The sequence below is a fragment of the Pinus tabuliformis genome, chromosome 8 (assembly GCF_031772625.1).
Source record: "Pinus tabuliformis cultivar Carrire ecotype Pingquan chromosome 8, CPIR1, whole genome shotgun sequence".
NCBI classification, from domain to species: Eukaryota; Viridiplantae; Streptophyta; class Pinopsida; order Pinales; family Pinaceae; genus Pinus; species Pinus tabuliformis.
Window position 1 is genome coordinate 344,821,786 of NC_142294.1, and position 22,506 is coordinate 344,844,291.

Sequence of the window (22,506 nt, forward strand, 5' to 3'; positions counted from 1 at the left end):
AGTTGAACTAATTGTATTTAGTCTAACTGCCAAATACACTAGTGATGAGTGATGTGAATTAATTATTAATTAATTCACTAATTATTAACTCATAAATCAACTAAAGAATACATTAGTTAACTCAGTGCATGGACAGTTCAGTGTAGACAAGTGTTAGAGGTGGGTGAAAGGGTGAGACTACTATCAGTTGTGACTATAGTTGTGCATGAGATTTGCACAATCATTGATTGAGATTGCCAATGAGGATTGCGCATTACAAGCCAAGGGAATTTGAACTTGGATATGATCTATTCTCAACTTGGATTGCGCAGTAGAGTCAGGCAAATAGTGGAGGAGTTTTGAACCCGTGACTTGTTCAGATCTGAGCTAGTTTGTGTGTAGCATGTGGAGATAGTACTGAGTACTTGTGAGGAGTATTGTACTATGTATTGTTACATGTTCTCTATCATTATAATATACAAATAGTTGGGGGCTTTCAACTGTATGCTTTCCCCATTACATATTGTGTTGATATGTGTGATTGATGTTTCAATGTGCGCATGCAATTGTTTTTTTAATTCCGCAAATTGATGATCAATGGTAGAGGAGGTTATGTATTATGCATGCATTTCGCAAATAGTGTATAATAAGGATAATCTCTGTGAATAAGTGTTATATTATTCAAATTTCTACATGGGCTTGGAGGTTTCTTCTTCTGACAGCAAAGTAACTGCATTCAGTTAGTTTGTTGCGTTGTCTGGGAGCTCTCTCGTGCCAGAGATGCCCCGTAATCTCTTCTGTTGTTTTGGATGAGCTGCAATGTCTGCTCCATGATCGTTTGTTGGTTTGGATGAGTTGCGCTATTTGCTCCATGATCGCTTCTATTTGTTTGGATGAGCTACATCGTGTTGTGGCCCCCTTTCTCCCTTTCCGACCCCTGTCTCCCGGCAATTATTTCCCGGCCTCTGTTTTGTGATAGAATGGGTCTTCGGGCCTCTATTATCCTTTTAAATGTGAACAATGATTGTTTTATGTTTTAAACAGAAAACGCTGCAACAATGAGAAATCCTGCCCATCTCTGTTCTTCCGGACTTTAAAAGTCCTTAAACATGGCCTATTTCTCAATCGAGTCCACCCTCTGAGTCGCTATCGCAAGTCACTAGTGGCTTGTTCCCTGTGTATTTTCTTTGTATTCTAGAAATACAAAAATCGTGAAAATCACATGAAAATGGCTCCCTCCGGACTTCAAATATCATATATTTCCCTTCCCGAACCCTTTCGGGTCCGGGTCTTGTCACATATCACAAGTCCAAGGTTCCCTTTGTATTTTGTAAATACATATCAAACAGCGAAAATGCATTGAAAAAGGTGTTTCTATGGATTCCAAATTTTATGAAATATTATTCGGAACACCGTCGGGTCCGGTTCATCGGGTCGCGCATATACCTGTGCATAGGCCCCGCCCCTTGGTTATCTCTGATAGCGATCCTACGACGTGATGCGGGCCATCGATCTGCACGCTTGATCGATGGTCCACATTGCAATGCTGATCACAATTGCAAGTTCCCCTCGGTCCATGCTTACTCCGTAGGCTTGCCTCCGCCGATTGCGACCCGCCGATCTGATCATCGGAGATCGTTGATCGAGGGTGTCTTCCGCCCAACCTTAAGTCCTCTGTTGGACGATTTGTGATTTTCCTTAGATCTCCGCCGTTGATCGGCCAAATCTGATGGCTGCTGTGCGTTTGACTGTGTATGCCTCTGATACATGGTTTTTCACTGTTTTTCATGTGTTTTAGCCTCCCCATAGTGTTTTTCCGCCCTTCCAAGGGTTCTTCTCCTGGGCTGGTTTTCATATTTGGCAGGATTTTGTTGTCTTTTGAAGGCTTAAAGGGCATATTTGGATCCATTTTTGGGCTATTTGCTAACAAGGCTAACACTGGCTCCTTCTGGGGATGAAAGCCTCCCTGTGAGGTTTCAAGAATCACAGAACAATGCCTTTCCTGTAAAAACAAAATTAAATCTTCCTCCTAGTGTTCCATTGGGCATGGAGTCTATTTTGCAATGAAATAAAAACCAGAAAAAACATATTTACAATACTAAGGCTTTAAAGCCTTAAATGAAATATAGTTTCAAAAACCGCCCATTGACTGGGCTATCAAAAACACCTTCCCCCTTTAAATTGTGTAGAATGAAAATGTTGCTCATCTGAACTTGAGCAATGACAGGCAGTCCTGTCCATAAGGCATCAAATTTGCATGGTTTCCCTTCTTTTCCTTTGATGCATCCCTTTGAGAACCCAGTCACCAACCTGAAAGCTATCCATTTTTGTCTTTCTATCAACAGTTTTGTTTTCTTAGTCAATGTGCATTTAAGCAAATTCATCAAAGACTTGTAAAAGCCTATTAATTTCATCATCCTTTTCAGAAAATTTCCAGTATTTGACATTGTTAGGCAGAGATGGTCCATATTTTTTCACCTCATATCTGTATGCTTTCATCCTTGGATGTTTTTCTTGGAAGGTTTTGTTGACCTGCAAAGTTAATATGAAAGATAAATGAATGAATTCGTGTGTGGGGGGCACAAGGACTACACCTTCCCCTGCAGCTTCCTTAGAGCAAGCCCCATCAAAGAACATATCCCAAATCTATGGGCTTTCTTCCTCTGCGAACTGGAAAACTGGTTTTTTAAGCTGCGTGGAGGCCAACTGAGATTCTTCAATCTGAAGACAACAAGCTCCAAAATCAGTGTCGACAGCATAGATGGGATGATTAGTGGGGTTCTTCTCATCACTGATGATATAAGCCAACTGAGCTCTCTGTATAATCTCCTATTTTCACCTCCAAAACTGGGATAGTAGCATAGGATAGATCATTTTGCAATGTTCCACCTAATCTCTTGATCTAGCCTCTGGAAAGTAACATGCCAAACTTGGGGGGTACATCTGCTACCACAATATTCATCATCATGCTTTTCATGGGCAGCTGAAACAAAGTGATGGCTAGGTTCTTGATTAATCCCAGAAATTTCACTTTTCTAGAGTCAAAAGAAAATAGGTCATGAAAAGGCTTGGTAATGTCAAGACCTAATTTATCCATGACAGCCTTGGGCATTAGATTATGGCTGGCTCCAGTGTCCAGAAGGTAGTTATGAAGGATTTATCATGAATAGTCAAAGAGACATAGAATGATGGGGAGTTGTCTTCACAATTTTCAATAATTGGGCTAAGAATAACAGCTGGTTTGTCATCTTGCAGATTTACATAGTCAGTGGAAGCTTGGATGGATTTAGGCTCAAGGGCCTCGAGGATGGATCTTTTGAAGGACTCATTCTTCACTAGTTCAATCATAGGTATAGGTATTCTTAGCTTCTAAATTTCTGATTGAAAACTAAAAGAAGAAGGGGACTTGTCAAGGCCTCTTACCTCTATCGCTGGAGCTTTGACGATGATAGGATCAACTACTGGTCGCTTCTGCTTATTAGCTTGTTGTACTACAGGGACAACGAATCTTTGAACAAGAGTTTCCTTGGCATTATTCATCTTCGACCTCAGATTATATCTGTGTTGATCTTCAGTTTGTAGAACAACTTCACTGTCTCACTCTTGGCTAATCTGGTCATTGAATAATGACTTTTCATAGGTAGCTAAGGTAAAAAAGGGGGCACTACCTTTGTCTTCCAGACAATGGATCTCCTCATCTTCTTCAAACTGCTCTTCTTCCATGACTGCATTCTGGAAAGGGGTCTTCACCCTTTGGTCTTCATTGGCATCTTTGCTTCTTTGCAGAATCTGCAACTGCTCATTGGTTCTTCTATATGGATTTGGATCTCTAGGAGCAAAGGTGTTAGGAACTCTTCCTTTCCCAGGGTGTTGCTCAACCTTTAATTTGGAGATCTCAGAGGCTAATGACTCTATCATCTTGGTCATTTTATCTATCTTGGGATCTGAAGATGATGAAGACTCGCCCCTCTGTCTCCTTCTATCAACATTCCCCTTGAGCTTCTCTACAGCCATGATGTTTGATTCTACTTCCAAGGTTACATCCTACATATCAGCCAAAGTAGCACATCGCCTCTCCCTCAACAGTAAATAGAAGTCAGAATCAAAGGCACTGGCATAGATGAGTCTAGCAGAGGTAGTGGTGGGTTTTACTTCAGCTGGTATCTTGCTGCACATGCAGTTAAACCTCTTATTAAAATCAAACAACAACTCACCATTTTCACTCTTTAAGTTTCCAAACTCGGTGTGGTAGTAGAGTAGATCCTTCTTATCCCCCCAATGCTTTAGGAATGCATCATCTAAAGCCTTAATATTTGCTATAGATCTTGGTTTCAGTTCTCTAAAATATTTTCTAGCCTCTCCATCTAGGCTTTGAACAAAGACTCTCATCCAGATATCATCTTGACTAATGTCCAGCTTATCAGCATAGCTATAGAATATTCAAGATGTTCCTCAGCTGAAACACCTTCAGTCCCAGTGAACTTAGGCCTATATTTATGATATTCTCCAGTAGTCATGGCATTCAAAGGAGTGGGCAGTACTAGAGGTCCATACCTAGCAGCTATGATTCTTTCCATTTTGGTAGGTTGTGGACCTGCCATAACTGTGGTGGCTATAAGGGTACTGGAAGTCTGAATGACAGAGGGTTGAGGGGTGACTGACAGGACTAGAGGAGTATGATGGATAGGAGGTGAGGTTTCCTTTGGGCTTACAACAAAAGGAGAACCTAACGAATAAGGAGCTTTATGAATCTCTGAGAGTTTTTCTTCACTGCTAGTATTAGATGCTATACTCTCAACATGTATTTGTTCTATTGCAGGATTTTATTGAAGAGATATAGAAGATTGTTTAGGTTTACCTGAACCTAATCCTCCTTTCTGCAATGCCTTTCTTTCTTTGATGATTTTTTTAGGGTCAGGTACTGGATCAACTTGTGACTTCTGGGGATTTCTCCGAGTATGCCTCACAAACTAAGCCAGAACTATGAAGTGGAGTCGCCAAAAAGGTTCATCCTTCAGTAGAGTCGCTAGATAGATGATTACAACCAAAAAAAATGCCCAGAATTTGTCTATCATCAAAGCTAGATTTGTGTCGTCTTCCAGGGAAGCTGAGCTTCAGTCTCCTCTCTCTGGCAATGGCGCCAATTATGTTATCATTCCAGGAAACTCTCCTAGGTTGTAACTCGGAGATGCCTAGTAACATATAATCTTCAAAATTGTTCTTAGAACTATTGGAATGGATGAATGTTTGGATGAAGCCAGATAACCATTTCAACTCTGTTTTCACTCCAAACATGCATGAACACCCTCAGCTTGACAAGGCTTTAGACCACTAATGCTCAATAGTTTATAGATTCAATGGATAGATGGAGAATACTGACTGTACCGGCAGATGCATACATAAACATATATGAATGGCTAGCTACAGGAAGTAAATGAAGCTTGCAAATCTAATTTATCAACACAAAGATAAGATGACAGTTATCTGGCATTAGACACAAAAGAAAACATGAATAACCTATTCAATTGCAAATCCAATTTATCAATGCAGAGATAAGATGACAGTTATCTGGCATTAGACATAGAAGAAATCATGAATAGACTATCCAAGTGCAAGCTTAGAACAGAAGAGAAATGGATATTGAACATGTAACAACAAAAGAAGCTTGTATTACTAGAATGAAGATGAGACGCTGCAAGGAACAGAGTATAAACAGTCTCCAGAAGTTGAACCCTTGTTACTATGATCTTACAAATATTTATAGGCCTGTTTATAATGCTCTCGAGCCTTCTGAGGCTTGAGAGGTCTTAATCTATCCCTCTGTCTTGTTAACTATTTGATGCCCTGACTAGGCAAGTGTGGGCTTAGAGGTTTCTTCTTCTAACAGCAGAGTAACTGCATTCAGTTAGTTTGTTGTGCTGTCTGGGAGCTCTCTCATGCCAGAGATGCCCCACAATCTCTTCTGTTGTTTTGGATGAGCTGCGCTGTCTACTCCATGATCGTTTGTTGGTTTGGATGAGCTGCGTTTTCTGCTCCATGATTACTTCTATTTGTTTGTATGAGCTGCATCGTGCTGTGGCCCTCCTTTTCCCTTTCCGACCCTTGTCTCTCGGCAGTTATTTCCCAGCCTCTGTTTTGTGATAGAATGGGTCTTCAGGCCTTTGTTATCCTTTTAAATGTGAACAATGAATAATTTCTGTTTTAAACAGAAAATGTTGCAACAATGAGAAATCCCGCCCATATCTATTCTTCCAGACTTCAAAATTCCTTAAACATGGCCTATTTCTCAATTGGGTCTGCCCTCTGGGTCGCTATCGCAAGTCGCTAGTGGCCTGTTCCCTGTGTATTTGCTTTGTATTCTAGAAATACAAAAATCATGAAAATTACATGAAAATGGCTCCCTCCGGACTTCAAATATCATATATTTCCCTTCCTAAACCCTTTCGGGTTCAGGTCTTGTCACATATCGCAAGTCCAAGGTTCCCCTTGTATTTTATAAATACGTATCAAACAATGAAAATGCATTGAAAAAGGTCGTTCTGCGGATTTCAAATTTTATGAAATATTATTCGGAACACCATTGGGTCTGGTTCATCGGGTCGCGCATATACCTATGCATAGGCCCCACCCCTTGGTTATCTCCGATAGCGATCCTGCGACGCGATGTGGCATGTCGATCTGCGTTCTTGATCGACGGTCCACATTGCATCGCTGATCGCAATCGCAAGTTCCCCTCAGTCCGTGCTTACTCCGCCGATGTGCCTCCGCCAATTGCAACCTACCAATCTGATCATCGAAGATCACTGATCGGGGGTGTCTTCCACCCAACCTTAAGTCCTCTGTGTTGGCCGATTTGCGATTTTTCGCTTAGATCTGGGTCGTTGATCGGCCAGATCTGACGGCTGCTGTGCGTTTGACTGTATGCCTCTAATACATGGTTTTCACTATTTTTCATGTGTTTTAGCCTCTCGATAGTGTTTTTTTGCCCTTCTAAGGGCTCTTCTCCTGCGCTGGTTTTCATCTTTGGCAGGATTTTGCTGTCTTTTGAAGGCTTAAAGGGCATATTTGGATCCATTTTTGGGCTATTTTCCAACAAGGCTAATAGGGGTGAGATCCCAAGATTGATTGGCTCCTCGTGGCCCATGTCAGTAGTCATCCGTAAGTGGAAGGGGGTCGGCCCCTCAGTCCCCTCACTTCATTAAGCGATCAGAGGTGAGTAATGTCGAGCGTGTGAAACAACCCAGCGCCTCATCGAGTGTGGGAGGAGATGTTCTAAGGTGATAGATGGGTAATTTGAATGACATTCGTGTTGAGGTGGTGGTTCAGCTTCATGCATCTGAGTGGTTTTATGCAAAGTAGTGAAGGCAGAGGAGTTTGGCCTTTTGGTTTTGGAGGCAATAGAAGTGTTTTTTCTCTGGGTTCAAGAAAGACTGTCTAGTCCTGCACTTGTCCCTGGAAGGGTTCCCCAGGATTTTCTGGTTTAGTGTAGCGCGGATTGAGGTAACAATAACCACCCAGATTTTTGGTTCAATTTGAATTTGGAAGGTGTGGGATTTTGGTTCTTTGGTGGGTGTGCAGGCAAAGTCTCTGGTAGGCTGAGTGGAGCCACAATGTGTGGCTCTTATGGTTTTCAGTACATATCGTGGGAAAGAGAGATACTCTCTTGCAATTCACTCGGTTTGAGTGTCGAATTATTCAGCGAGAATGGTGTTGGCTTGCTTTGGTCGAAGTGGGGTTCACCTGGACCACTCTAAGCCTAGAATTCGACCACCTTGGCACTCTTTCTAGCCACTTCTGCGGTGGAATCAATCGGTGGAGTGTCGAAGGGTGGTGGGAAGCAAGGTGTTGCTTCGGGAGAGGTATTAGTGGTTCACATTCTTGCTTGGATGGCAGGAGGGTTTGGATTTCAGAGAGGAGATGATGGTGGTTCGGAGCTGATCTCACCTGGTCAGTGGGTGGTCAATCTGACTTTCTTGTTTGTAGTGACTGTTGTGGTATCGTAGGCCCCTTCAGGATGAGGCCATCCCCGTGGCATGGTTAGTCTTCACTACCTACGAAGCATAGCCTAGTGGGACGTGAAGACCCATAATTGGCCATCCCACCAGTGAATTCGAGGTAGAAAGGTGTTGGCTTGAGTTGGGGAGGCAAGATTGCGGGACGTTTCGGGTGGCTGACTGCTGGTGTGTGAGGAGGACACAGAGGTGGTGGGTAGGTGATGAGGAAAGGCAGGCGACCTCCATAGGCTCAAAGGTGAGGAGGAACGCAGTGTGGTGGGAAGAGGAGCCACGGGTCTGGCAGCTGCTTGGAAATCGACTAGCAGGAAATTCAACACTGTTGTGTGGAGAATTGTCGAGAGTTAATCCATCCTTTACTATATCAGATGGAAACAACTGAGAGAATGAGAAGGGAGAAACATGCAGAGTTCGTAGCCACCATAGACAGAATGCATTACTTCCAGTGATGGAAGTTGTGTGATTGGGGGTTGTTCCTAGAGTCATGGATGGCTCACTTCGAAGGGCATGTCCAATGCGCCTTTCACCCACTGCCTCCTCTAGGAACAACCCCGAATAACCTAACTTCCATCACTTCTAATGAATAGCATGATCACAGGTGCCCTCTTGGTATTACTTGTTTTTTGGAGTCACTGGCCCTCTCGGGCTGGGACTATGTCTCTAGCATCCTTTTTGTATTTTTGTCACCTCTTGCATACGGTGGTCAACAAACTTGGTTGGGGTGAGACCACCTGTTTTTTGAAACTTCAGATGTATATCTTTTATGCTAGTTGAATAGAATATTGATTTACAATATATATATGTGTGTGTGTGTGTGTGTGTGTGTGTGTATGTGAATAGTTTTTCTAATATAAAATTTAAATTTAAAGAAATAATAATATTTTTTTAATAAATTATTTTTAATTAATGACTTATTTAAATTTTAAGAATTTTTATAAGTAATTTTTTTAAATGAAAAATAAATGTTCAAATAATATTAAATCTAAATTTTATTAATAAATAAATATAATAAGAATTTTTGAAATTATAATTAAATGTAAATTTTATTAGCAAATCAAATTGTTAATTGATACTCTAATAAAGTTTGTGTGGGAAGAGATTTTCTTGGAGCTTTGCAACCCTAATGGTCATGGAGCCATGAGGTAGGCGGCGCGGAAAACCACACATCGTAGTCAGAAAGTGGCACTGAAACCAAGAGATTACATCAATGACAGAGGAAGACAGGAGGGGAGAGATCCGCTCCTATAGAGACGCAGTGGCTGGAGAAGGACCGAGCAACAACAAACTAGACGAGGAGACAAAGATACAGGGACCTGTTCTTGGAGCAAGATGGCAGGCAGGCAGCAGAGGCAAGTGCCTACCATGCGCAACAGAAAAACCGAGATTCATTATTCCAATGAATAAACTGGAGCGCTACAGAAGCTACATGAAGGACCATGCATTAATATGCAAGTTTATAGGAGTTTGGCCATCGGAGAAGGACCTCACCAGGTGGATTCAGCAAAAATGGCAGCCCCAAGGCCACATAGAGCTAAAGCTGGGCGCAAGAGGCTTCTTTACGATAATTTTCTCAAACCTACAAGACAAAGAAAGAGTGTTTGAAAATGGTGCATATTTTCATACAATGTAGGACTATTCATGAGGTACTAGGAGGAATGTTATAACCCTTAATAAAGAAAAATTCCTAGCGGCCCTGGTTTGGGTAAGAATGTTCGGATTACCAATGGACTTTTGGGATCCAAAGATCCTAGAGGGAATAGGAAATACCATAGGAAGCTTTGTCAAAATAGCCGAATCAACAAAGAACGGAAGATACACTTCATATGTAAGAATCTGTGTCTATATGAACATAGCTGACCTGATCCTGGGGTCAGTTGAGCTAGAATACCATGTGGAGGTCTGGCAACAAACGTTGGACTATGAGCATATACCTTTCAGATGCAGAACGTGTCATGAATATGGACATCTCTTCAAAGAATGTCCTCTCAACAAAGAAGAGGAAGAACGGAGAAACAAGAAACGGAGGAGAAATCAAGAAGATAAAGAAGGGTTTCAGGAGATAAAAAACAAAAAAAGGCCTACAAAGGAAAACCCTAAGGAAGGAAGAAAGGAACTACAAACCAAATCAAATAAGTCAAACAGATTTGAGGTTCTACAAGAAGAAGAAGAAGATAAGGAAATCCGAATAATGGACTACTAGGAGGAGAAAGAACAACAGGACAACACAAGCCAAGGCACAAAACATGCCAAGAGAAAAACCCAAAGTGAATCAAAGGAAAAGGAAGGAAAGGAAAAGGGAGAGAATATGGAAACTGAAGTAATGGAAATTGATAACAGCAAAGGGGAAGATCCAACGTCAGAAGAAGAAATCCCAAGGAAACTTCTAGACGAATGGAAACATTTGGATGAAAGGTTCATCCCAGAAGAGGAAAAAAAATTATACAGAGAAACCTTCCAAAAACACAAGGAAAAACAAGATCAGGGGAAGACAGAAATGGTGGAACAACTAGGCATTCAACCAGAAAATAATCAAGAACATTAAAGTAAAGTGAAAGGAGGAAAAAAGAGGCAGGTGGAATATTCAGGAATCAATACAGATCATGGGGTAGATGTTAGTAAACACTAGAAGAGTAGTCCCGCTCTCGGTGGTATTCCACCAAACATACCCAACCACCCAATGATCATTACATCCTGGAATATACGTGGACTTAACAACAAAGGTAAACAGAGATACCTAGCAGAAAGGATAAAAAGAGAAAGACCCCAAATAATGTTGTTACAGGAAATGAAAATAATAGGAAGGAAAATGGAGGAGATCTTAACCAAAATCAAACCTACCCATGAATGTATGACAATTGATGCAAAAGGTAGCGCGGGGGGGATTGCAATCTTATGGAACCCCGCGGAAGTCACACTAGACTACTAGATAGGAATGAAAAGGATACTCATCGGGAGGTTCCGCTTATAGGCCACAAAGAATGGTTATTGGTTTTGGCCATATATGGACCTCATCTACCAGTGGAAAGAGGAAGATTCCTCCTTCAACTGCAATAGTTAGGAAACCTGCACAAAGAAAATTTATGGCTGATAGTTGGAGACTTTAATATGATAACCTCAAAAGAGGAAAAGAAACACAGACTACAAAGAGAAGAACCGGACATGGAAAGATTCAAGGACATACAATCAGAACTGAAAATGATAGACATCCATACCATTAATGGCAAATATACCTTGAACAACCGTAGAGGAGGAAGCAAGCAAATAGCTTCCATGCTTGATAGGTTCCTTGCAACAGAACATTTCATAGGGAAGGACATTGTCTATGAAGCAACAATCTTACCATGCCCCGGGTCTGATCATTGGCCCATAAAATTAGAAATCGCCACGAATTAACATAATGAAAATATACCCTTCAGGTTCGAGGCCTTCTAGCTGAGAGATCCAACCTTCATAGAAAAATGGAAAACTGGTGGAAGGAGAATGAGACTGGAATAAAAGGAAGAAACAAAATGCACGCGCTACAGCTAAGATTAAAATATCTCAAGGGTAAAATAAAGAAGTGGAATAGAGAGGAATTTGGACATATTCAAAAAGACCAAGAAAAGCTTCAGATAGAAATGAAAAGAATCCAACAGAAAATCATAGAAGATGGGAGAATTGAGGAATTAGCAGAGGAAGAAGGAATGGTACTAAACGGGTTGGAGGAAAGAAGAAAGCAAGAGGAAATCTTATGGAGACAAAAGTCGAGAATATAATGGCTGAAAGAGGGGGAGAGAAATACAAAATTCTTCCACAAGGCTATGCAACATCATTGACAGAAAAATAGGATATTCTCTCTAAAAGATAGCCAAGGAAATAGGCTAACTCAGAAAGAGGAGATGGAGAATTTGCTGGTACAACACTTCAAAGGAATCTTGACCGAAACGCAAAGAAATAGAGAGGAAGATATAGCAAAAATCAGCCAATATATACCCAAAATGGTGAATAGAGAACAGAACATGGCACTCCTAAGGGTTATAATAGAAACAGAAGTAGAAGAGACAGTGAAGGCGATGGCAAAGAACAAAGCACCAGGACCGGATGGATATACCTCAGAATTCTTCCAAGCCACATGGAGCTTCATGAGGCAAGATATTGTAAGTGCAGTGGAAGAATCTAGATGCACGAAAAGAATGCACCCAGCTTGGAATACGACCTTCCTCGCCCTGATCCCGAAGACAAAAAAGGCTAAGGAACCACAAGGATTGAGACCGATAGCATTGTGTAACATAATTTACAAAATCCTAGCTACTATAATGGTAAATAGACTAAAATCTATACTCCCAGAGCTGATTTCACAGGAACAGACGGGGTTCGTCAAAGGGAGACAAATAGTGGATGGAATTATAGTAGCTCAAGAAGCAATCCATTCACTGAAGAACTCAAAACATAAGGGGATGATGATTAAACTAGACTTAGCTAAAGCATATGATAGGCTAAGCTGGGAATATCTCCAGAGAATCCTCAAAGCTTATGGTTTTGATGATAGATGGATAGATTGGGTAATGTCCATGATAACCACGCCAGTCATGTCAATACTGTTAAACGGGGCACCCTCAAAAGCTTTTAACTTGTCCATAGGACTCAGGCAGGGGGATCCACTATCCCCGTTTCTATTCATCTTAGCTGCGGATGGTCTGGGAAGATTGATAAAAGCTAGAGTGAATAGCGGACAACTAAAAGGACTCAAACTATGGGGAGAGGAACTACCCTTAACCCATCAACAATTCATGCATGGTGTGATGTTGTATGGACAAGCCAACCTCAAAGAAGCAAAGTAATTAATGGAAATCCTTGGAGAATTTACAAAAGCAACAGGTACTGAGATAAACAAAGAAAAATCAGAAATCTACTTCTTCAACACTCAAACGACTTCCCAATCATTCTTGGCAAGAACCAAGGGATTCAGAGCAGGGAAATTCCCCACCAAATATCTAGGAATTCAACTAAGTGATAAGCAAAATAGAATTGCTAACTGGGGAGGACTGATAGGAAAGATACAAAAATGAATGGAAAACTGGACTTTCAGGGCTCTGAACACCCAAAGCCGCATCATCCTCCTCAAATCAGTTCTCCAATCCATCCCAATTTATCAAATGACTAGCCAAGCTATACCAAAAACAATATGTCAAAAAATGGTAGAAATTTTCAAAAAATTCATATGGAAAGGGACAAGCAAAGTTAAAAAATGGGCGCTGCTATCCTAGAAATGGCTAAGTAAAACACTAACAGAAGGAGGACTAGGGTTGCAAGACCCATATATTCTAAATTAGGTAATGGGGGCCAAATTGTGGTGGAGATGGATACAAGGAGGAGAAGACTTTTGGAAAAAACTGTGGGAGAAAAAATATGAGATGGCCAGATCTCCAGAAGGAAAACTGAGAAGCCAATCAGAAAAAAAAGGCTCTGCAATATGGAACCTGGCAAGAGCACATAGGGACCTGATAAGAGAACATAGCTTCTGGGAAATAAGGGAGGGAGACAAGGCAAATTTCTGGGACGAGGCATGGCAACAAAGAAAGAAACTTCGTCAACAACCTCAACTCCAAGAAATTCACCAGTACACCACCCAAATGGAGGAAGACGTAGCCCGGAACTACTAGCTTCCCAAAAGGGACGGATACTGGAGAAAATGGAAAAAAAAGGAAGATTGGCAAGGTGCACCAGAGACAGAACAATGGCAAAACTATGAAAAGTAGATGGTGACAAGGAAAATAGCGGTCAAAGAAGGGACGGACATCATAATATGGGGAAAAAGAATTAAAGGGATGTTCATGATAGCAGAAGGATACTACATAAAAGCAGGTAGTACTAGCAATCCTGAAACAAAGAAATGGGACAAAATATGGAAAATGAGAACCTGGTTGAAGATAGCATTGTTTACTTGGATTATGACCCATGGGCGAGCTTTAACTTGGGACCAGTTGTGAAGGAAGGGGACGCAAGGACCATCGCACTGCGTACTATGCCAGGAACAAGAAAAAACGATGGAACACCTGATCAACACATGCTGAATCAACAACACCCTGTGGTGACACCACCAGCAACTCTTCGAAATTAGTGATAGGGACACAAACAGTATGAAACTAACAGTAGAAAAATGGAGGAACAAACCGTACCAAAATATAGTCCTGAATAGAGCTTGGAACCTCTCCATAGGTTTCATCCTATGGAACATGTGGAAAGAAAGGAACCAGTTGATTTTCAAGGAAGATGGTAGAGCAACGAAAGATATCTGGAACCAAATAGTCCAGAACATAAGAGAAACCATAATGATAGAGAAGTGGAACGCCGAACACTGGAAAGCAGACCAAACAGAGACACGAATTCTAAACCGTTTGCAGCTAAAAATAAGAAAAATAGACACGGCTACAAGGAAAACCCAGGCCAAAGACGTAGAGGACAACAATTACTACAGGACTCCATAGCAAGGCTTCACAAAGCTGAATTTTGAGGGAGCGGCAAAAGGAAATCCATGGGAGGCGGGAATTGGAGGAATATTCAGAGATGACCGAGGAAGGACGCTAAGGGTATATGCGATGGACTGTGGAAATGCATCAAACAACGAAGCAGAATTCCATGCGTTAAAAATGAGGATAAAAATAGCCATACGAGAGGGGTATCAAAAACTTCAGGTAGAAGGAGATTCGAAGCTAGCTATAGACATACTCAAACAACTACAGCATGGAACAACAGCAGAAAAGCTAAGTCGCAACTGGCATATCGCTTGGATAGTCAAGGAGATAAGCAAATTGTGGAGAAGGATAGCATACACACTACCATCCCATGTGAGAAGAAGAGATAATGAACCAGCCGATTTCTTATTGAATTGGGGATGCAATAACGGAGACCAACAACGGGATATAAGTGGGGAAGAGCTAAACCAAAAGGAGGAAATGGCACCACTGATACAACTCATAGAAAAAGATATGAAGAAGAGCGAACATCTAGAGAAATCGAAGAGAGATGACCAGAGCAGAGAGGGAAAAGGACAGCTACAGGAAAGGATCAGGAAGGAACATGACAGGAACAGACAGGGGATCATAAGGATCATGGAGCAGGGTAGAGGAAGTACTCCTCCCGAGAGTACGGGGCAGGAACCGAAAAGGAATGTCAAAGGAAAGGGCAGGATAGAGAAGATGAAGGCGGGCAGAGAAGAGACTTAAAAAATTACCTCTCAAGGTAAATAGTTGGCAAACATCCATTTGTTCTATGTTGGTGTTAGCAGACCTGACTTGTGATGACTTGACCCAAGTGTTGGTTACAAATGCATGGATGGTGAACCCATTTCCTCTACTATCAACCAGGTAATCCCATATTGCCAATGCCAAAAAGTAGAGAAACGATATGTTCTTAAGCAACCAGTGAGTGCCACGTTTAAGAATATTTGTATTACCTTTGGCACTATTAAAAACCTGCCCCATATCTAACTTCCACAAGCTCGACGATTCCAAAAGATATCTAGTTTTCCTCAAAACCCAAAGCCATTAGGTAAAAACCTCAAAAAGGGTAGTCCTCGCTGAACAAATTCGCATTAGATTGAATAAATTAAGGAGTTGGTTGACCATTACAGAGTCAATGGTGGAATCTAATGGCCAAAAATTATTCAGTCATCTAACATTAGATCTAACAGTGTAGACCGGTACATAGTGGCAGTTAGGGGAGTTGTTTTCAAAGAAAAAAGCCTTAAAACATAGTATTCTATTCATAGTGTTAAACATTAACACTCAAAATTGTTATAATTGTTATATTTAAAATTGAAATTTTAATTAATATTTACTCATAAAATGTATTTTCAATAACCTTTTTATGATTATTATAATATATTAAAAATTTCTCATAATATCTAGCCATATAAAAATATTAATAAGTAAACATTTTACCCATTAAAGTTTATGGAATAAGTATTCTTACAAGGAATGAAGATCCACCGACTACCAAACTCCAGACTAGGAGTTGAGCTGCGCATCGCTTATGCTAAAGGCATATCGCAATCTACATATAACTCAACATAACATCATGGTAATAATAATAGTTTATAATTAGATCGTGAGACCAGTATTGTAGGGAAAGAGAGCAGTTTTTAAAGGGAGTGGATTTTAACAAAAATGGATGTACTATTAAAGAAGCAATAATAATTTGTTTTTAACTATGTATTTTCTATTTTTAGAATAAGCATAGATTTGAATGAGTCCTAAATTTCTCTTTATGGTTTTCAAATTTATGTATGGCATGGTATTAATATTTTTTTAGACTTTGAAAGCATATAATTTTTTTGGTTTTCTAATAAAATTAATTGAATTATCAAAATGTAAGAAGTGAGTATTGAAACAATTTCTTTCATAAGTGAGATTCAAATAATTTTGTTAAATAATTTAGTAAATATATCAAAATTTTAAATTAATTTAATTAACTATTTAAAATTAAAAAGAAAATGAATTAAAATTTTCCAAGAACACTAAATCATTTCAAATAATTCAAAACAACAGAAAGCACGCCCAACACTATTAGAAATCACCTTTTTAATTAATCTTTTCTGGCGTTACAACTGTGATGGTTATAAATTTATTGATGGGAAAATAAAAATTATAATATTCTTAAATCTTTCCTATGGCTTTGATCACTAAAACAAAAAAATCATTACAAATCAAACCAAATCAAATTTTAAAGATTTGTAAATAATTTAGCAAACCAAAGGAAAGTAAGAAAAGAAAAAAACAAATGAAACCAAAAAATGCTAACAAGACTAGAAAGAGAAAATATGATATTATAGAACGAATTAAAAACCAAGAAGTACATGATATTATAGAACTAATTAAAAACCAGTAAGTGTTTTGTTTAAAAACATTTGTATTAGTAAAGAACATGCCCCATATCTGACTTCCACTCCTTTGGCTTATGTAGTTTTCCTGGACACCCAAAACCATTAAGTAGAAACCCCAAAACTGATCTCTTTGTGAACCAGAAAACTGCATATGTTTCATAGTTTATCGATAGATTTACAGTCTCTGCAGTGTTCTGAAACAGGAGTATGAATAGACTTTAATTAGCAGGAAGGCAGATCAGGAGGCGGAGGAAGTACAGACTGGGCCGGACCAGTTCCATTTTCTACCAGAAAAGCCATTGACAAACCCCAAGTCGTGTGTATTTCCAAATGACAATGCATGTACCATATACCTGCCACAAAACAAAACAGGGTTAGTAATAACAGATATTCACAACTACAAACTAGAGTTTAGAGTTTCTGGTATATTTACAAGGATTTTTATGTTTAATGTAATTTTTAGAATATTTTTTATTTTTAAAATATTTTGAGAATATTTTTGAATTTGAAAATATTTTTTTTATGTTAATTGTAAATTTCGAAAATATTTTTTAATTTGAGGAGAAGAATTAATTATTATTTACGATGCTTGATAAATTTCAAAATATTCCCTCTGTAGAACAATAGACAGAAATTAAACATATAATAGTGAACGGGAAAAATCCAGAGATACCTGGATTATCAGCTTTAAAGCGCAAGGCAGCCCATCCTGATGTTGGGACCGCTACTGTGTTCCGTAGAGGAGGATCTACCAAATTAAAAGAAGCGGGCTCTGTCTTTGGATCGTAATTTCCAAATCCTTGCCCCACAACGTAGACGTTGAATCCGTGTATATGCACTGGATGAACGTAGACTTTTATTAAAATTGTCCCACTCTTCCTCTAAATCAATTACCAAGGGTTTTATTTGCTGTGTGGAGGTGGTAGGGATTTCAGCCTACTTGCTGATTGAAGTTTCTTCAGCTATCTTTTGTGTAGATTGGGATGTATTCTTTACTAACTCCATGCTTCTGCTTTTACCATTTTGTGATGACTATTCTAATTCCCTGGTAGATTTCTCTTGGGATTCTGCTCCAGAATTGGTCTTAGAATTTTCTTTGGAGTCACCTTCTATAGTCACACTGGGAGTAGGCTCCCTTATTGGTTCAATCAATAATTGGTCCAATGGGACCTTTGCTAACCTCCTTTCTCTGTAACTGTAAAAGTTTTCCAGATATTCACGGTCAAAAAGTAATTGTGCCATATGCTTCACCTTTGTGAAGGTGTTTTTCTACAAAAATATGTCATCAAAGGCATCTTCCTCATTACTGAATACTTTTATTTTCACCAGAGTGGTGAAATTTTCAACAATGACGAACGGGTCATATTGCCTTCCAGGGAATTTAGGTAATCGCAGAGATATCATGTTCTCTTCTTCTCTGAATGCATGCCCTAGGTCGTGTAATGCAAATGCTCCACACTATATAGGGAATGTAGGCCAGATGGCCTTTTTTGATTCCTTTAATGTCTTGCTCATCCCTCCCTCACTAGCTGTTTGATAGGCTATCTCTCTAGCCATCAATTTGTCTAGAACATAGTATGGGAGGACATGGGGGGAGGTGATGCTGCCAAAAACCCTAGTATATGTAAATGTTTCCTCCCCAAACCATATGACCACTAGGAGGATGTCTACTTCAGCTTCTTGGGAAAATATAGGGGCATCTCAATTATAAAGCTACTTATGAATAGGGTGCATAACTCCATGACAAATCTTGAAAAAATGTGGTTGAAAGTTGGATTCCCACATGTCCTTGGGGTATATGTGAATGGGAAGTGGATTTTGAACAGTCAATTTCCATCTCATGATAGGGAATTTTGAACTAAAACAAATTACATCCATTACATAGGTGCTCATAAAAAATGGAGGGTAAACCCTCGAAGCAACATTTATTCTCCTTCTATACTCGATAATTGTTTTTGCTAAATTGTTAGAAAAAATTTGTGCCCAATTCATTACAGTTGCGTTAACAGCTGCATCTATTAACAACAACCACTCTGGGGAGAACTTAGTACTATCGGGTCTGCCAAATAGTCTACATAACATGACCATTGCAAAACTATGATGGGGACAAATAGACGAAGTAGTGTACATACCATTTTTGTCTTTCTTGATTTTTTTCCTCATTATTTGACCAGGTCCGGGTGCAATCTGTTGGGTCGTCGTTCTCTTTGGAAAACTTCTCCATGAACTGCCTATTGTAGATGACTTGTGGCTTTGGTAGGTGGTACATAAGCTGTAGGTTGTCTGGGGTAAAAGATCCCATAACCTCTTGGCTTCTTGTCTTGAATTCTCTGTCTGAGATGTCAGCTTCATGAATAACTCATTTAACCATGTTGGTATAAGGGATTATCTTCGTACGCATAGCTATGTGGTGCAAAAATGAGCATGCCGTCCCTAACATGGAAGCGTCTGAGGAATCACATCCATCAATTGTAATATTTGTTTCCAGAATCCTTGGTTATTCTTCCTCCAATATATTATACATGGCCTCCCATGTAGAGGTTCCTCCTTCCCTCTTGCATGTAATATCCATAAACAGAGGAGTCATTTCTAACTTCTCAGAGATGATTGCCTTGCCTTTCTTCACCATTGTCCTCGATGGTTTTCTCTGCGGATTTTTCCTGAAAGTGAAGAACAACAGCTATCAGATACACAAATATGAACGTAAAATGAAATAATGCAGATAGCTTGTAAAGGTGATAAAAGGAGTTTTATTTGAACGCATGTAAGAAGATATCATATCACGCTAAATGGATTTTCACACATAAATGCAGTTATCTCTTACTAAATGCCCACTAATGCTTCATTATCCCTTAGCTTTAATGCTCATAAATGTTTGCATCGTAAAACAGGAAGAAAGCTTCTAGGGTGGCGAGCCTTTGAACTGCGATGATAGCGATTGTGCGATTTGCAAAGCAATATCGTAGATCGCAATATTGCATTATGCCTTTTTGCCTTTCTTACCTCCCGTTTTGTTTCTACAAGATGCGAGCCACTCATTAGTCATTTCAAAACGTAGCTACTTGCCAGGTTTATCTTATGTAAAAGACCCTTTCACTGAGTGGCGGACCTAAAACATTTGCTTACGATATTTAAGGAGTGGGTCCAGGTCTTAATCGCATTTCACAATATCAACTGGTGGTAAGTATAAGGTGTTCGTTTATATGTCTGAAATGTGATGCGATAAAGGTTACAACGCCATCGCAATTTCGCATCTCGCATTTTTTGCAATAACCTTTTTTAAAGAGGATCCTTTATGAATGGTAATATGTGATGCGAGACTAAGCCTAAAAGCTTAAGGACTTAGTTTATGTCAGATTTTATGATAGTTTCGAGCATAGAGTCCTTATTTAATCATTTTACTTGATTTTGGAGGGTTAGAAAGGTCTTTTGGTGGTGCTTAATCATGCTATATGTGAGAAGGTAAGTATTTAGTAGTTTTCTAAAAAAAGGGGTTTTGATTGTTATCTTTGCTTTATTCCAAAAACAAAAGAAATGCCTAAATGCTAAGTTTCATTTTTTGGATAGATTTTTTAAAGGGTCCCCATTTATTGACGTAATATTAACTACTATCATTAATAAATGGGGGGTTGTTGAATGCCACAACACTAAGGTACCCTTAGGAATCCATGCTAGAGACATATAGTATAATGGAATTGCCTCCAACACATATTTCACAAGGACTAAAGACCTCGCCCTAGAAAGCCACATAAACCTCCAACATTTAAGCCTTTTTTCTAGTTTTTCTAAGAGTTAGCTCCAATATGCATTTGTGTAATCATTGGGCTTCAAATGGAAACTCAAGTATTTTAGGCCTTCTTCAAACCCTCTCGTTTCAAAAGGGAACGATCTTCTAAGATGCATCATCTCCTCATACCCTAGATTTTGGTTGGAAATAGTAGATTTTTTGTCATTGATTTTCATGCCAGTTGCTTTCCCAAAAATTGCTAAAACTTCAAACAATTTGTCAACATCCCAAAGAGACCCATCGCAAAAGATAAGTATATCATAGAAAAAAAACTAAGTGAGTTATAGAAAGGCTTTGAATTATGCTTACTCCATGGAACTCACCTCGGTGTTTGGCAGTAGACAGTAATGGACAAAAGCCCTTAGAAACGAGAAAAAATAGGAGTGGGGATAAAGGGAAGCCTTGTCTCAAACCCCTTTATGCATGAAAAATGGTGATGTTGAACCATTGATCAATATTGTGAAAGAAATAGATTGAATGCATCCAATGATCCAATTGAAAAAAGCAAGCGGAAACCAAATCTAAGTGAGAATAAGTTCGATATAAACCCAGTTGACCCTATCGAATGTTTTAGAAAGGTTGATTTTCAAAGTTGCCCCTTTCAATTTGTGAATTTTTATACTGTGCAATCCTTCTTGAGCTATCCCAATAGCTTCATGTATCTGCCTCCCTTCCAAAAAACCAAATTGTTCCTTTGAGATAGACCTTGAAAGGAATGGCTTGATTCTTAGGGCAATACCTTTTCTATAATGTTAGAAATGTAGTTACACAAAAAAATTAGCTGAAATTATTCAAAAGACTGAGGATTATCCACCTTGATGATGAGTGCACTTAAAGTGGAATTGAAAGTAGCCACAATTCTTCCATTTTCTCTAGACTCATTTACCACTCTTAGAACATCATAATCAATCACCTCAAATAGGGTTGTAAAAGCTTCGACCACCCACCCATCTAGATTGAGACGTTTGTTGTTCTAAAAAGTGGAAAGAACCTCTTTTAGTTCATACAAAGAGACCTCAGCCAATAGTGAACCTTGTTCCTCCTCATTTACATATCTAGGGAATAATTGAACTACCTAAAACATTTCCATAATCAGATTTTCATCGACCTCCCTAAACAATCTTTAAAAATGAGTCTTCCCCATATCTGAGAGTCCTTCAAAAGAGGAGATCTCTCTGCCTTCTGGATTATTCATGCTTCAAATGGAGTTTGCCAATTTCGCCCTTAAGAATAGGCCTAAAAAAACTTTGTATTTTCATCCTCGCATTCCAACCATATCACTGTACTTTTGAGTCGCCAAGTTGCTTCCCTAACTCCAATATCCCTCCTCCTTTTCTTAAGAGAGAGCAAAGCTTCCTTTGAATCATTTGTGGTAAAACCCTCCTCCCCCTCCTTAGATAGAACTCAGAGTTCATGTTCCACTTTCAGAATATATTCTGCCTCTTTCTCCCTCTTATGATGAGCCCAAACCTTACGGTGTGATTTTATGTTCCTTAAATTATATTCAAATTGAGAAGCCATAGAAAGACCAGCTAAAGGATCAAATATTTTTCAGTGTTCTTTCACTAAAGAGGAAAAATCCTCTTCTTTAAGCTAGGAGGTATTCATTTTAAAAGGACTTGCAGATTTTTTGACTTCTCCTTTAATGTCAAAAACAATAGGTGAGTGATATGATTCACCTTTGTCCACAATCCATTGACAAACTAGATTAAGCCTATCCACCAAAGATTCTGTGATCAAAATAAGTTTAGTCTTTTGGCCACTCTTGTTGATCTAGTCCTACAATTTCTCCAAGTGTGTTTTTATCTTTGTAGGTTCAATATCAAGCAACTTCTTTTTAGCCAAGTTATGAATAAAATATCCCG

General features: G+C 39.3%; 1 pseudogene across 1 annotated transcript; it reads right to left on the bottom strand.

Annotated features, from left to right (window-relative positions):
* Positions 1–17,047: 17,047 nt before the first annotated feature.
* Positions 17,048–17,876, bottom strand: LOC149235552 (laccase-11 pseudogene; annotated as a pseudogene). Its single transcript, XR_016245879.1, has 3 exons — positions 17,855–17,876; positions 17,528–17,692; positions 17,048–17,207 (listed from the first exon to the last, which is right to left on the bottom strand). The product of XR_016245879.1 is annotated as a laccase-11 pseudogene (transcript).
* Between the last annotated feature and the right edge of the window lie 4,630 nt (positions 17,877–22,506).